The following is an 11,702-nucleotide window of genomic DNA, read 5'->3' on the forward strand; positions in this document are numbered from 1 at the left end:
GGGGAAGGCAGGATGGAGCGGCCCAGGTCACATTAATCAACAACCTTACAGCTCCCTGCGGGGAGGGGCAGCTCGGGGACAGGTGACCTTGACAACAGGTAGGAGCAGGGCAGGTTCTTGATAAAGGTGAGGAAGGGCTCTGAAGGAATTAACATTTTAATCCCTCAGGGGACAGCCTCCAACTTCCTGGACTCACTCAAATTGGCCTCCTTGATCCGACCTGACTCGATTTACCTATCTATACTGACTGCCTGTCTAATTCGGCTTCACCTGGATTAATGACACCATCTTATATCTAGGCAATTAGGAACAAGACCAAACTACGTTCTTTGGTCTATTTAGTTAACCAACGGCATTTCACCACTTAACCTTTAACAAGAACTCCTAACTAGTATTGATTATGAGAGGCGGGTGGTACTTCAGATGGGCACCTCTGAAAAGATTTGTCAGTTTCCTGTCCTGTTCTAGCCAGATGGTTTTGAAAACCTTGGGGGAAAGACTGAAATTCCCCACCAACCTGAGATTGGATGTGAGTTTTTACAACATTAATTGGAAACAAACAAACAAGAATCCCAACATGGCACCCAATAGACCTCCACAGATAAAGTCATTGACCAAATGAGCCCTGAGAAGGCAGGTGGCTCCTTCATGGGACCTCAAAAGCCAAAGAAAAGGACCTTGCTGAATCCATTACAGAAAAGAAGGGGCACCAAACCTCCATAACACTCCCCAATTCCATGGCCCTTCAGTGCCCCGAAAGGCTGATAAGTGCCTGTGAATTTGTCACGATGCTTGTGGTCTTGAAGCCAAGTCTGAAGTCTTTCCAATGGAGTGAAAAATGGCTTCGGTTGTCCCTGCAAGTCCTGCTGCCACCAGCCACGGGTTGCAAACTCGGGGGCACTGACGTGCTTTTGGAGAAGGCAAGATGAATCCTCACACACCAAACATAACTGCCAGGGTGGTTGTTTTCTGCATTAATTGGGGAGGGATCCCGCGATACAAGTTTTGAAATCCACCCTCAACTGAAGCACTGCATCGTGGGTTTTGATTCCACAGAGCTGCCAAGAAATGGATCTTGGGAATGGGAAAGGTGCTGGCGACATTGTTGAAAGCTTCGCAGCCACCACACAAGGCTTCCCCTCACCAACATTGGTGACAAGGCGAGATGTCTTGTTTTGCAGATGTTAGGATCGGTGGCCTCTCTTCATGAGCCTCTGAATCTGTCGTGCTGCATAAGATCTTTCTGCTTCGTGAAGGATCGTTTTTTTAACCTGTGACACCAGCTGAGCCTGGTGGCTTGGGGGATGACAGCTTTTGGGCAACTTCACTGATTTCTTCCGTTGTTATGGGTTTGTCAGGGTCTTTCTTCTGGAGTCAGGTTTTTTTTTAATATATATATATATATATATATATATATATTTTAAGTTGTAGTTGTACACAATACATTTATTTATCTGTTTTTGTGTGGTGCTGAGGATCGAACCCATGGCCTCGCACATGCGAGGCAAGCGCTCTACCGCTGAGCCATAACCCCAGTCTCACTGGAGTCAGTTTTGATCACTGGATTTCTGGGGCCTGGGGTACCTGGCCTCACTCTCCCAGCCACTGTCCTGCAGAGGTACTCATCAAGATGTTGAGCAAGAAAAAAGGTAATGGCAAAACCGGTATAGGGAACTTAGGATGCTTAAATTAATCAGCCTTTTTGGGGTAAAATAAACCAACTTGTGTTTGAACTATATTATGCTGTGTTTGTCGGTGAGGGCCGCTGTAACAAAATACCACAGACAGGGTGCCTTAATTTACTCACAGGTCTGGAGGTTGAGAAGTTCAAGGGCAAGGTTCCAGGAGGCTTGGATTCCTGGTTGGGGTTATTTGACTGGCTTGCAGACAGCCTCCTTCACAGAGACAGAGAGACACAGGGAGAAAGAGATTTCTGGGTCTCTTTCTCTTCTAGTAGAGATACCAGTCCTGTTGGATTGGAACTCCACCCTTAGGACGTCATTTAACCTCTTTAAATGCTCCAAATACCATCATATTGGGGGTTACGCTTTCAACATGAATTTAGGGGGACATAATTCAGTTCATAGTGATTGTAAATGCCCAGCATAGCGCCCAGCCATGGTCAGCCTCAGGAGATGCCACCGGCTCTCAGTATTAATAGACAACGTTCTCTTGGCTCTGAGGACCTTCAGGCTGGTCCTGCCCTGTAAGGAATCCTGGGACATTCCTCCTCCTGTCTTTAGAGACACTTGGCCTGCACAGCTGCCTGTGGCCTGGGCGAGTCCTGGCCACTGCTCTGTGCTTTGGAGCCAAGGACTTCATGGCTCATGTGGCACCTGCTTCTGCACCTTGGGGTGCTTGCTTTCCCCTGTGTCCTGCCTGCTACTCAGAGTCCACTCTGCATGGAGGCTGGCCATCTCCTCAGCCTGGCCACCCCACTCTTTTCCCTGTGAAACCAGAACATTCGCTTCATCTCTTTGGCGTCTATCAGGAGGTGAGAGCAGTTAATGGAAAGCTGGGGGAGATGAGAAAGATTGTCAATGATGAAATCAGAGCAAATCAGCTTCTTCAACAGCCCCCTGGGTGGGTTCCCACAGAGCCAGCGCCTAGGAAGATCTTAGCTCCTCGGAGGCCAGGCAGATTGGTGGCACATTTTTTTTTCTTATTTGTAATGTCAGGGTTTACTCTTCCAGCAGGCCACAACTTCCAAGAGTGAGAGGGAAAGGTCCCCAAATTCCCCCAATTCATAGGAACGAGGGTATTTGAAGTTGTGTGTTAATTCTGCCCTGAGATGGCTTTCCAGTACCTGTTGGGCTCTGGCCAGCGTCACCGAGGATCCCAACATCTCCTGGTGACCTCCAGCCTACCCTGCACCCCGACATTTGGGGCATCGGATGTCAGGATGGTGCTGGATGGAGCTTCTCTGGTTCAACATGATGGAAACTTGACTTCAGTGGTGGTGGTGGTGGGGTTGCTGGTGGTTTGACCATTGTTCTGGACTGAATTGTGCCTCTCAAAATTCATATGCTGAATCCCTGATCCCCAGTGTGGCTGTACCTGAAGGTAGAATCTATAGGAGTGATTCAGGTTAGATGAGGTCACAGGGTGGTGCCTTCCAGCTGTAGAACTGGTCCTGCTAAGGAGAGAAAGAGACATCGGCATGTGCTCTCTGTGTCTCTGTGTCTCCCCCCTCTTTACCATGAGAGGATACACTGAGAGGGTGACTGTCTGCAAGCCAGGGTCCAGGCCCTTACCAGGAACCGAATCTGCCAGCACCTTGACCTTGAACTTCCCTACCTCTAGAACTGTGAGAAATAACTGTCGGTGTTTAATCTGCTGAGTCTAAGACATTTTGTTGTGGCACTCTGAGAAGATTAGTATGATCATCTCATACCCAGAGAGAAAAAGACCAATTTGAGGTAAGAGACCACCATCAATTCAGAGAGGATCTTGTGTCAATTCTCCTGAGCCCAAATCATATGAGCTGACAGCCCAAGTCCCCACTGGCTCTGAGGACTAGAGAATCTACCTCTGGCAGGTGTAGCTGGGGGGAGGTCTTTTCAGGGCAGCTATTTCTCCTGTTGCACTTCTCTGGAGGTTCAGAAGTGGGTCCTGACGAACAGCTGTTAGCAGTAGACTCTTTCAAGTAAGCTTATGACATGCTGCACCTGAATGGGGAGACACAAAAACCACTGTAAGGCGTTAAACACCAAACTGTTAGTAATCGCAGCAACTCAGGGGGCCGAGGTAGGAGGACCGCAAGTTCAAAGCCAGCCTCAGCAGTTTAGGAGGCCTTTGGCAGCTTAGTAAAACCCGGTCTCAAAAAATAAAAAGGCTGGTAGCTCCGTGGTAAAGTACCCCAGGTCTAATCCCTGGAGCCAAAAGCAAAAATAAAAGCATAACAACAACAACAAAAAGCGTCAAACTGTTGGCAAAACGAGAAGGAGTATTCTTGCTTCAGTTTATCATAATTCCAATCTTTCTCAAATTCATGTAGATTTGTCACAAAGATGCACCCTCGCTGTCCACCCAGTTTCCCACTGAGTCACTATTTCCCCAAGTTGTCTGAACCAGATGCACCACTTACAGCCTCGACAGAGCTGAAATTATGCCATGCTTGTCTTGGAAAACGGTCAATTTTGTGCAATCATCTAGACAATTCTCTTCCCCCCGAGAGGTTTTGTTAACATTCTTCTGGATCCAGACAGACATGGGACGGTTCATAGGCAGCACTGTCTCCAGAAACTGCGTTGATTCTCCCTGCTGAGAAGAGCATTTCTTGGGCTCTCCTGGCAGCTCCCCTGAGTGTGTGCCAGAGGTGTGCAGAAACCCAGCAGCACCCGAGAAAGCACATTCTGCTCTCCACGGGCGTCTGGGGTCACCAAGAAGCCACCACTTCCCAGGGCTGATTAGAAAATGAAAAAAGAAGTGAGTAGATCAAGGCGTTTTAATTGACGGTCAGCCTCTCCAGGTACTTGGATCTGCTCTCGCCTTGCCTTCCCCGTTGCTATGGTTTTATGTGTCCCCAAAGGCCCAGCGTTAAAGGCTTGGTCACCAGCCTGTGGCACTACTGGGAGTGGTGGAACCCTGAAAAGGTGGGGCCAAGTGGGAGGAAGTTAGGCCCTTGAAGGGGATTTCGGGACCCCCAGCTCCTTCCTGTCTCTTCACACCATGGCCATGAGGTGAACAGTTTCACCATGCACTCCTGCCATGATGAGCTGCCTTGCCCTGGGATCAGTGTGACAAGGCGAATCCATCATGGACTGAAATCTCTGTGAGCCCAAATGAACCTTTTCTCTTTTTTAAGTTAATTATTTCAGGTATTTTGTTACAGTCATGGGGACTGACTAATATACCCCTTCTGCCTGAATTTTGTGCCTGTCTTTTGGAAGCCCTGCTCCCTGGATTTTGTTACTGAATGCACCACTTTCACCTTCATTTGGTACTCTACTTCTTTCTGCATTTTCACAGGCAGATATTGATTTATTGTCCTTTGGCAATATTTATTTATTGAAATTATTATTCATTAATATAAGTCATATTTATTGCACAAAGAATTCAATAGAATTGAAAGTCTCAGAGTAAAAAGAATATATCCCCTTGATCCTTCTGTACCTGGAAGAATAAGATACCAGAGCCCCATTCCTCATAGTCACTCACTTTTTTTTAATATATATATATATATATTTAAAATTGTTAATAGACCTTTATTTTTATTTATTTATATGTGGTGCTGAGAATCAAACCCAGTGCCTCACACATGCCAGGCAAGTGCGCTACCACTGAGCCCCAGCCTCAGCCCAGTCACTCACTTTTGAACTACTTTTTTGGCTATTTCTTCTGGCAGTGACTTTTGTGCCTTTAGATAATATGCTTACATTATCATGTCTTTTTTTTTTTTTTTTTTTTTTTTTTTTTTTAGAAAGAAGAGAGAGAGAGATAGAGAGAGAGAGAGAGAGAGAGAGAGAGAGAGAGAGAGAGAGAGAATTTTTTAATATTTATTTTTTTAGTTTTCGGCAGACACAACATCTTTGTTTGTATGTGGTGCTGAGGATCGAACCCGGGCCGCACGCATGCCAAGCAAGCGCGCTACCACTTGAGCCACATCCCCAGCCCCCACATTATCATGTCTTGATCCATTGGAAACGTAGTTGTTTGACTTTTTGTAATGACAGAGTTACTTACCCCATGCTATTGTGTCTTCTATCACATCTTCTAGTACAGTTAAATCCATAATTAATATATTATTAGGATAGTAAGATAAATGTTGTTTACTGAGGTTCCAATATGCACATTTCCTGTCTTGTGGGAACCTTTTGTTTCTCCTGGAGTTTTTAATTGCCACATTTTTTTCTAGCCACTTGGATACTTTTCTAACCACTTTAAAAAAATATTGTCCTCAAATGTTCAATTTTAATCATTTATTTTATTAGTCTTCTTTCTTTCCCCAAGAGCCTTCAATTCTGGATACTTCCATAAACCCACCAAATCTGGACTGTTCCATCTTTAGGCCTGTGGCATATTCTTCTCGCTGGGCCTTCTCCTTCACTCTCCTAGCCTGGGCCCAATGCTCCTTTGCTCTTTCGTCTTGCTCATTTTGCCAGAGGTTATCCCAGTAGTTACTTAATAAAGGTGCAAAGAAGGTTAATTTTATGAATGCTGATATATATGAAAATGTCTTTAGTCTATCTCTGCACATGACTAATACTTTGCTAAATCTAGAATTCCAGGTTGAAAATAATCTTCCCTCAGGAATTTTTAGGTGTCCGTGTCTTCAGGAATTACAAGGCGCTATAGCACTGATCCCATGGTGTTACAGTCTCTGCCCTGAAGTTCAAGATTCACAGAGGTCGCTGGATACGCGCCCCCTACGATCCATTCCCCGATTGCCCGACACAGCACTTGGTGCTTCAGAATGACCGCCCCTCCTCGCACCTTTAAAGGTCTGCCTGGGTGGTTCCTGCGTATCATTACATCCCAGACAACGTTGTCTTCGTAAAAAGTCATCTTGGTATGTTCTCTGGAGGGTTCTTTGCCCTGTTATTGGGTTTGTTAAAAGATAGTCCCCCGGTACCTTGAGATTTTCCTTCCTTCCAAATTGGAACACTCATCTACTTCTTAGCACATCGGAGGGGCTGCTGCAGCCTGTGTTTGCATCCCCTCTTTTGGGGCAGTTTGGTGAGGACTGGGGGCAGTATTGGTGCCAGTGGCTCAGGGTGATGCTGTGCGTATGGAGGGGTGGGATGCAGGGAGGGCTGCAGTGGAGGGAGGGGCTGAGAGTCCAGATAAGGACGCTAAAAAGTGGCAGAGGAGCCCCCCGGTGGGAGGAGGCCTTCCAGCCCTGTCCTGACTCTGGGGACCTTTCTGCTCAGCCCCCTGGCTTGTCTGACGCCCCAGGCCTCTGCTGGAGGGAGGGAGAATGGGAGAAAAAAACTTGGTTTATGCAATGACATCAAAATTAATTCTAACTTTGAATTTTAAAACCTAGGGCTCTGGCCTCCAAGACAAGAACTCCTTCAGAACTGTGCTTCCCAAGTGGACTTCCGATCCAGATGGGGGACGGCCACTTCTGTCACCAAAGGAGAGCGAAAGATTACTCTCCCACAGATACGAACTCTTCAGTCTCCCGAATGCCCCAGAAGAGGGGCCTCTCTCTAAAGCTCCTGAGGAGAAGGACGAGGTCAGCTGTCCTTGATGCCCTGTGTCCCCAGGTGTGTGTGGTGGGGCTGGTGCAGTTTAGGGGCCGGGGCTGAGCCCTGTTAGCCCCCTCCCACCATTGCTCCCTGGTGTTCCAGGGTGACACACAGAGCCATCCCTTCTTCCTTTATATCCTCCCCTTGATCTTGTGATGCCCACAGCGTGTCCCAGCAGCCCAGGAGCTCCCTGTGGGTCCCTGTGCCAGGGACAATGCTCACTGACAATGCCTGTGCTTGCTCCCTGGGTCTCATCTGCAAAGATCACCTCGAATCATTGGCAGGGCCCTCCTTAGTGGGCAGGAGACAGGGGACATTGGAGACAACTACCTGCCTACCATGGACCCACAGCCTGTGGTCTGGAGGGCCACCCTGTCTTCCAAAGCCGGGTGAGACAGTTGTGACTGAGCTCAGGGCCAGCATGCTCTAGAGACCCTTTTCAGAAGGCACCATGAAAGCTAGAGCCAGCTGGGACATAGGAATTGTCCCTGAGTGACCCATGGGCTCACTTCCTTCAAAAAAAGGGTATTGAAACAAAAAGGCCCCGGAGGGGCAGGTCCCTGGAGCCCAGATCCCTTTCTGTCTGCACGCAGCCGAGGCCGGTCATGGGACAAGTCTTTCCGGCTTTGCATCAGATACTTCAAGAAAAGAGGCCAGAAACCTGTCCCAGGCCTCGCCCTCCCCTTAGATCTGGGAGTCAGTGCCATGGTGCTGGGTGCAGCAGCAGGACTGCTGTTCCAACTAACCAGCCCACCAGGGGACGGCCACTTGCGATTTTAAGCATTAATTCACACAATCTTCACAACAGCTGCATGACACACTCTGCATTTCCCAGAACACTGAAGCTCAGAGAGGTGAAGTGACTAGCCCCGCATCACACAGCTGTTCTCGGTGGAAGGGCCTGATTTCAGAGCCCAGCTCTATTCAGAGTCTCATGCTGGAGGATCCTTGGTATGCTCTTCTGGTACAGGGTGGTGGCTGACCTGATTAATGCTTGACAGGGTCCCCTCCAAAGCCACAAGCGTCCCATCAGACATGATGAGGCACTGGAGGGCAGGGAGGACCTCACTCTCTATGCCTGTGTCCTCGGCGGTAGTGACAACATGGGCTCCCTCTGTCCCTTTCACTGCCTCTGAGGGACAAGGATCACATAGCTGCAGTGTCCACAGGAAGATTAAAAACTGAGTCTGTGTGTCAGGACATCGTGGTCCCTGTGGGAGCTGGGTGGACTCCCTGCCTGACCACAGGGCCCTCTGCCTCTATTCACTGGAGCCCATGAGGTTTCCTTTTTTTTGGACAGGGGATTGAACCCAGGGGATCTTAACCACTGAGCCACCCATCCACCTATCCAGCCGTTTTGATTTGATTTGATTTTTTATTTAGAGACAAGGTCTCACTAAGTTGCTGAGGTTGGCCTTAAATTTGTGATCCTCCTCCCCCCAGCCTCCTGAGTCACTAGATTTACAGCTGTGCATCGGCATACCCAGCTAGGACCATGCTGTTTTGACTGTGGAGTTGGGATGTCAGACCCGAGAGCCTAGGAGGCTCCTCTTTCTGCCTCCCCTCCCCTCTTGGAGCATACTGCTTGTCTTATTTGCCACCATTTTTTTTGTAAAAATGTTTGAACAAATGGAAACATTGAGAGTGAGCACCCAGACACTCATCCCTGGTTTCTACGGCTCACATGGACTTCTGTTTACTTTTTTGCACATCTAGCCATATATCTCCATGATGGCCCACCTCTTTTTTTTTTTTTTGGCAGTGCTGGAGGTCAATCCTGGAGCCTCATACTTCCTAGACAACTGCTCTATGGCTGAGTTACACCATGCCCACCCGCCACGTTCTTTATACTAAACCACTTGCTTGGATTTTAAAAATTTAATTGTGTTAAAATACATTTAACAAAATTCACCATTTGTATCAGTCAGTTTTCCATGACTGTAGTGAAATGCTTGAAGTAATTAACTTATAAAGAGAAAAGTCTATTTAGCTCATGGTTCTGGAGGTGCTAGTCTGAGATTGAGTGGCCCCGTTGTTACTCAGCACATCACGGTGGAAGCCTGCATGAGAGTAAACTGCTTACATCTTGAGTCAGGGAGCAGAGAGAGACTGGGGGACTGGAGTTCTGCTATCCCCTCTGAGGGCACACCCCCAATGACCTAGGATCTCCCACTAAGCCCCACCTCTTAAAGATCCACAGCATTTCTCAACACTGCCACCTTTAACCAAACCTTTAACACATGGACCTTTCGGGGACACCATCCTTTGGGGGACACTACCATAGTGCCATCTTAACCATTTTTAAATCTACAGGGGAGCAGCACTAAGCATATTCACATATTGTGCAATCATCACCACCATCCATCTCTAGAACTTTCCTACTTTCCCAAGCATAATTTTTCAACAATTAAACAGTATCTTCCCATTTTTCTTCCGTCCCTATGGCCCCTGAAAACCGCCATTCTGCTTTCTCTCTGACTTGGACTACCACAAGTCCCTCACAGAAGTGGATCGTACACTATCTGTCCTTCTGTGTCTAGCTTATTTCACTCAGCAGAATGTCCTCAAGGTTCATCTGTGTTATAGCAAGTGTCAGAATTTTCTTCCTTTTTAAGGCTGAATGATATTCCGCTGTATGGATAGACCACATTTTGCTTATGCATTCTTCTGTCAATGAACACTTGGGTTGCTTTCACTTTTTGGCTATTGCAGTTAAGGCTGCTATGAATATTGATGTACAAATACCTTTCAAGGCCCTACTGTTAATTCTTTGAGCTACATCCTCATGTCTTTAATTAACAACACATTTTTCTCTGGAATGCTGTCAGAAGAAGATAGAAGAAGGTTCCCAAGGTGTCTGCAGAAGCCCAGGCGGCCTCAGTGACAGGTACCAGGGGATGGGTTGATTCAGAGGGACTGAGGCTCAACCTTGGTTTTTTTCTGGGTGAACCATTTTGAGTCCCAGGAGGGCTTCAGTGTTCTGTTGTGGCGTGAGACGATGAGTTTGGTGATCCCCAAAGTCAATGCACTGATGATCAAGAAGAAGGAACTGCGAGGCTCTGAATGTCTGTCCTCCCTAAAATTCACATGTTGGAATCTTACCGCAGGTGACGGTATTAGGAGTGGGGCTTTGGGATATGATTAGGTCACGAGGACGGAGTGCTGAATGGGATTGTGTGCTCAGAAGAGGCTCCAGGGAACTCGCTCAGCCTTTCCCCCATGCGAGGACCCTGAATCAGGGACACCCCTTGCCAGATACCAGATCCTGGCAGCTTCATTTTGGATTTCCAGCCTCTACAACTGTTAGGGGAACAGACAGATGAGCACGGTGGGAACACGAGGTTAGGGGGATAATTCTATAAAGTGGGCCACTGTGCGGACCCCCACATGCTTTCTTTGCCAAAAAGCAATTTACCTGCAGCCCTGCCTGGCCTAACTGGACAGGATAAGTCACATTCCTCAGCAAGCTACCTGTTATCTGCAAGGAAATGCAGGCAGGAAATCACGTTGATAAGAGGAACCCAAGTTATTTTGAAGGGAGAGATTTCTGTGACCCTTTTCACAGACCAGATTCTGGAAGATAAAGATAATTCTTCTTAACTCTAAAACCTGTAAAAATGACCAAGAATCCGATTAGAACTGGTCAGCATGGCCAAGGTGACATAAAACTGTCATAGCAGTGGGGACTTGAGAGTCTGATGTCAACCTGCTGTCAGTCAAAAGCCAAGAGGTGGACCTGCCTGGGACTCTCTGAAAACTTCTCTGGGATCCTCAATGAACCTGGAGTGCAGGGGAGGCACATTGTCCCTCTGCTCTCTGAAAGGACCCACTCTCTCCCTGGAGAGTGTCCTCTTGGCTTTTTCCTGTCCCTTCAATAAACTCCTTCCTGTTCCTTTGAGTGACACGTCTGAACTCTTCTGACGTGATCATAAGAATCAGGGTTTGAAGAGGGGTCTTTGCATTGCCTAGTTTCTCGGAAGCCCCCCCCCCCGGCCCCAACACTGACTATGAACAACGAGTCCCTGTTGTTGGCAGGTCCCCAGGCCTCCGGTATTTTGTCATAACCACACAAACGAGCTATGAACTAATGTCACTTATGAGCTGAGATTTCCAGAAGGCAGAGCCTGGGCCCTGGGGCGGTTGGTGGCACAGTGACATAGGGTGACATAGGAAGAGCGAGGTCCACCTGCCTGACGTGCAGGTGTGGGTTGCAGGTTGAGATGCCATGTTTTCCTTTGGTTCTGTCTGCTGTCCCTAGCTGTCACAATGGGCCAAGTCATCTTATTACCTTGTTTTTAAAACCTTCAGTCTTTATGAATACAATTCAGCAGTTGCTGGCAGAACAAGCCCCGGCTCCCTCCAGACCACAGAGGCCTCCTTGGAGGGGAGAGGACACACTTTCACGCCTTCTGCCTGCAGAACACATAAGTAAAGGTGACCGCGAAGGTCACAGAAAGGGAGGGGAGGCTTGATTGGACCTGCCCACCTGCTGGGCAGAGGAACAGGCTG

General features: G+C 47.9%; 1 long non-coding RNA gene and 1 pseudogene across 1 annotated transcript; one reads left to right on the forward strand and one right to left on the reverse strand.

Moving 5' to 3' along the window:
• Positions 1 to 357: 357 nt before the first annotated feature.
• LOC124080930 (mitochondrial nicotinamide adenine dinucleotide transporter SLC25A51-like) lies at positions 358 to 2,935 on the reverse strand (annotated as a pseudogene).
• Positions 2,936 to 5,648: 2,713 nt separating this feature from the next.
• Positions 5,649 to 9,104, forward strand: LOC124080935 (uncharacterized). Its single transcript, XR_009225177.1, has 2 exons — positions 5,649 to 6,511; positions 6,989 to 9,104. It is a non-coding gene; the product is annotated as an uncharacterized LOC124080935 (long non-coding RNA).
• The last annotated feature ends 2,598 nt before the right edge of the window (positions 9,105 to 11,702 follow it).

The sequence above is a fragment of the Marmota monax genome, unplaced genomic scaffold (assembly GCF_021218885.2).
Source record: "Marmota monax isolate L192 unplaced genomic scaffold, Marmota_monax_Labrador192_F-V1.1 WCK01_AAM20220418_F8-fsc00360, whole genome shotgun sequence".
In the NCBI taxonomy this organism is placed as follows: domain Eukaryota; kingdom Metazoa; phylum Chordata; class Mammalia; order Rodentia; family Sciuridae; genus Marmota; species Marmota monax.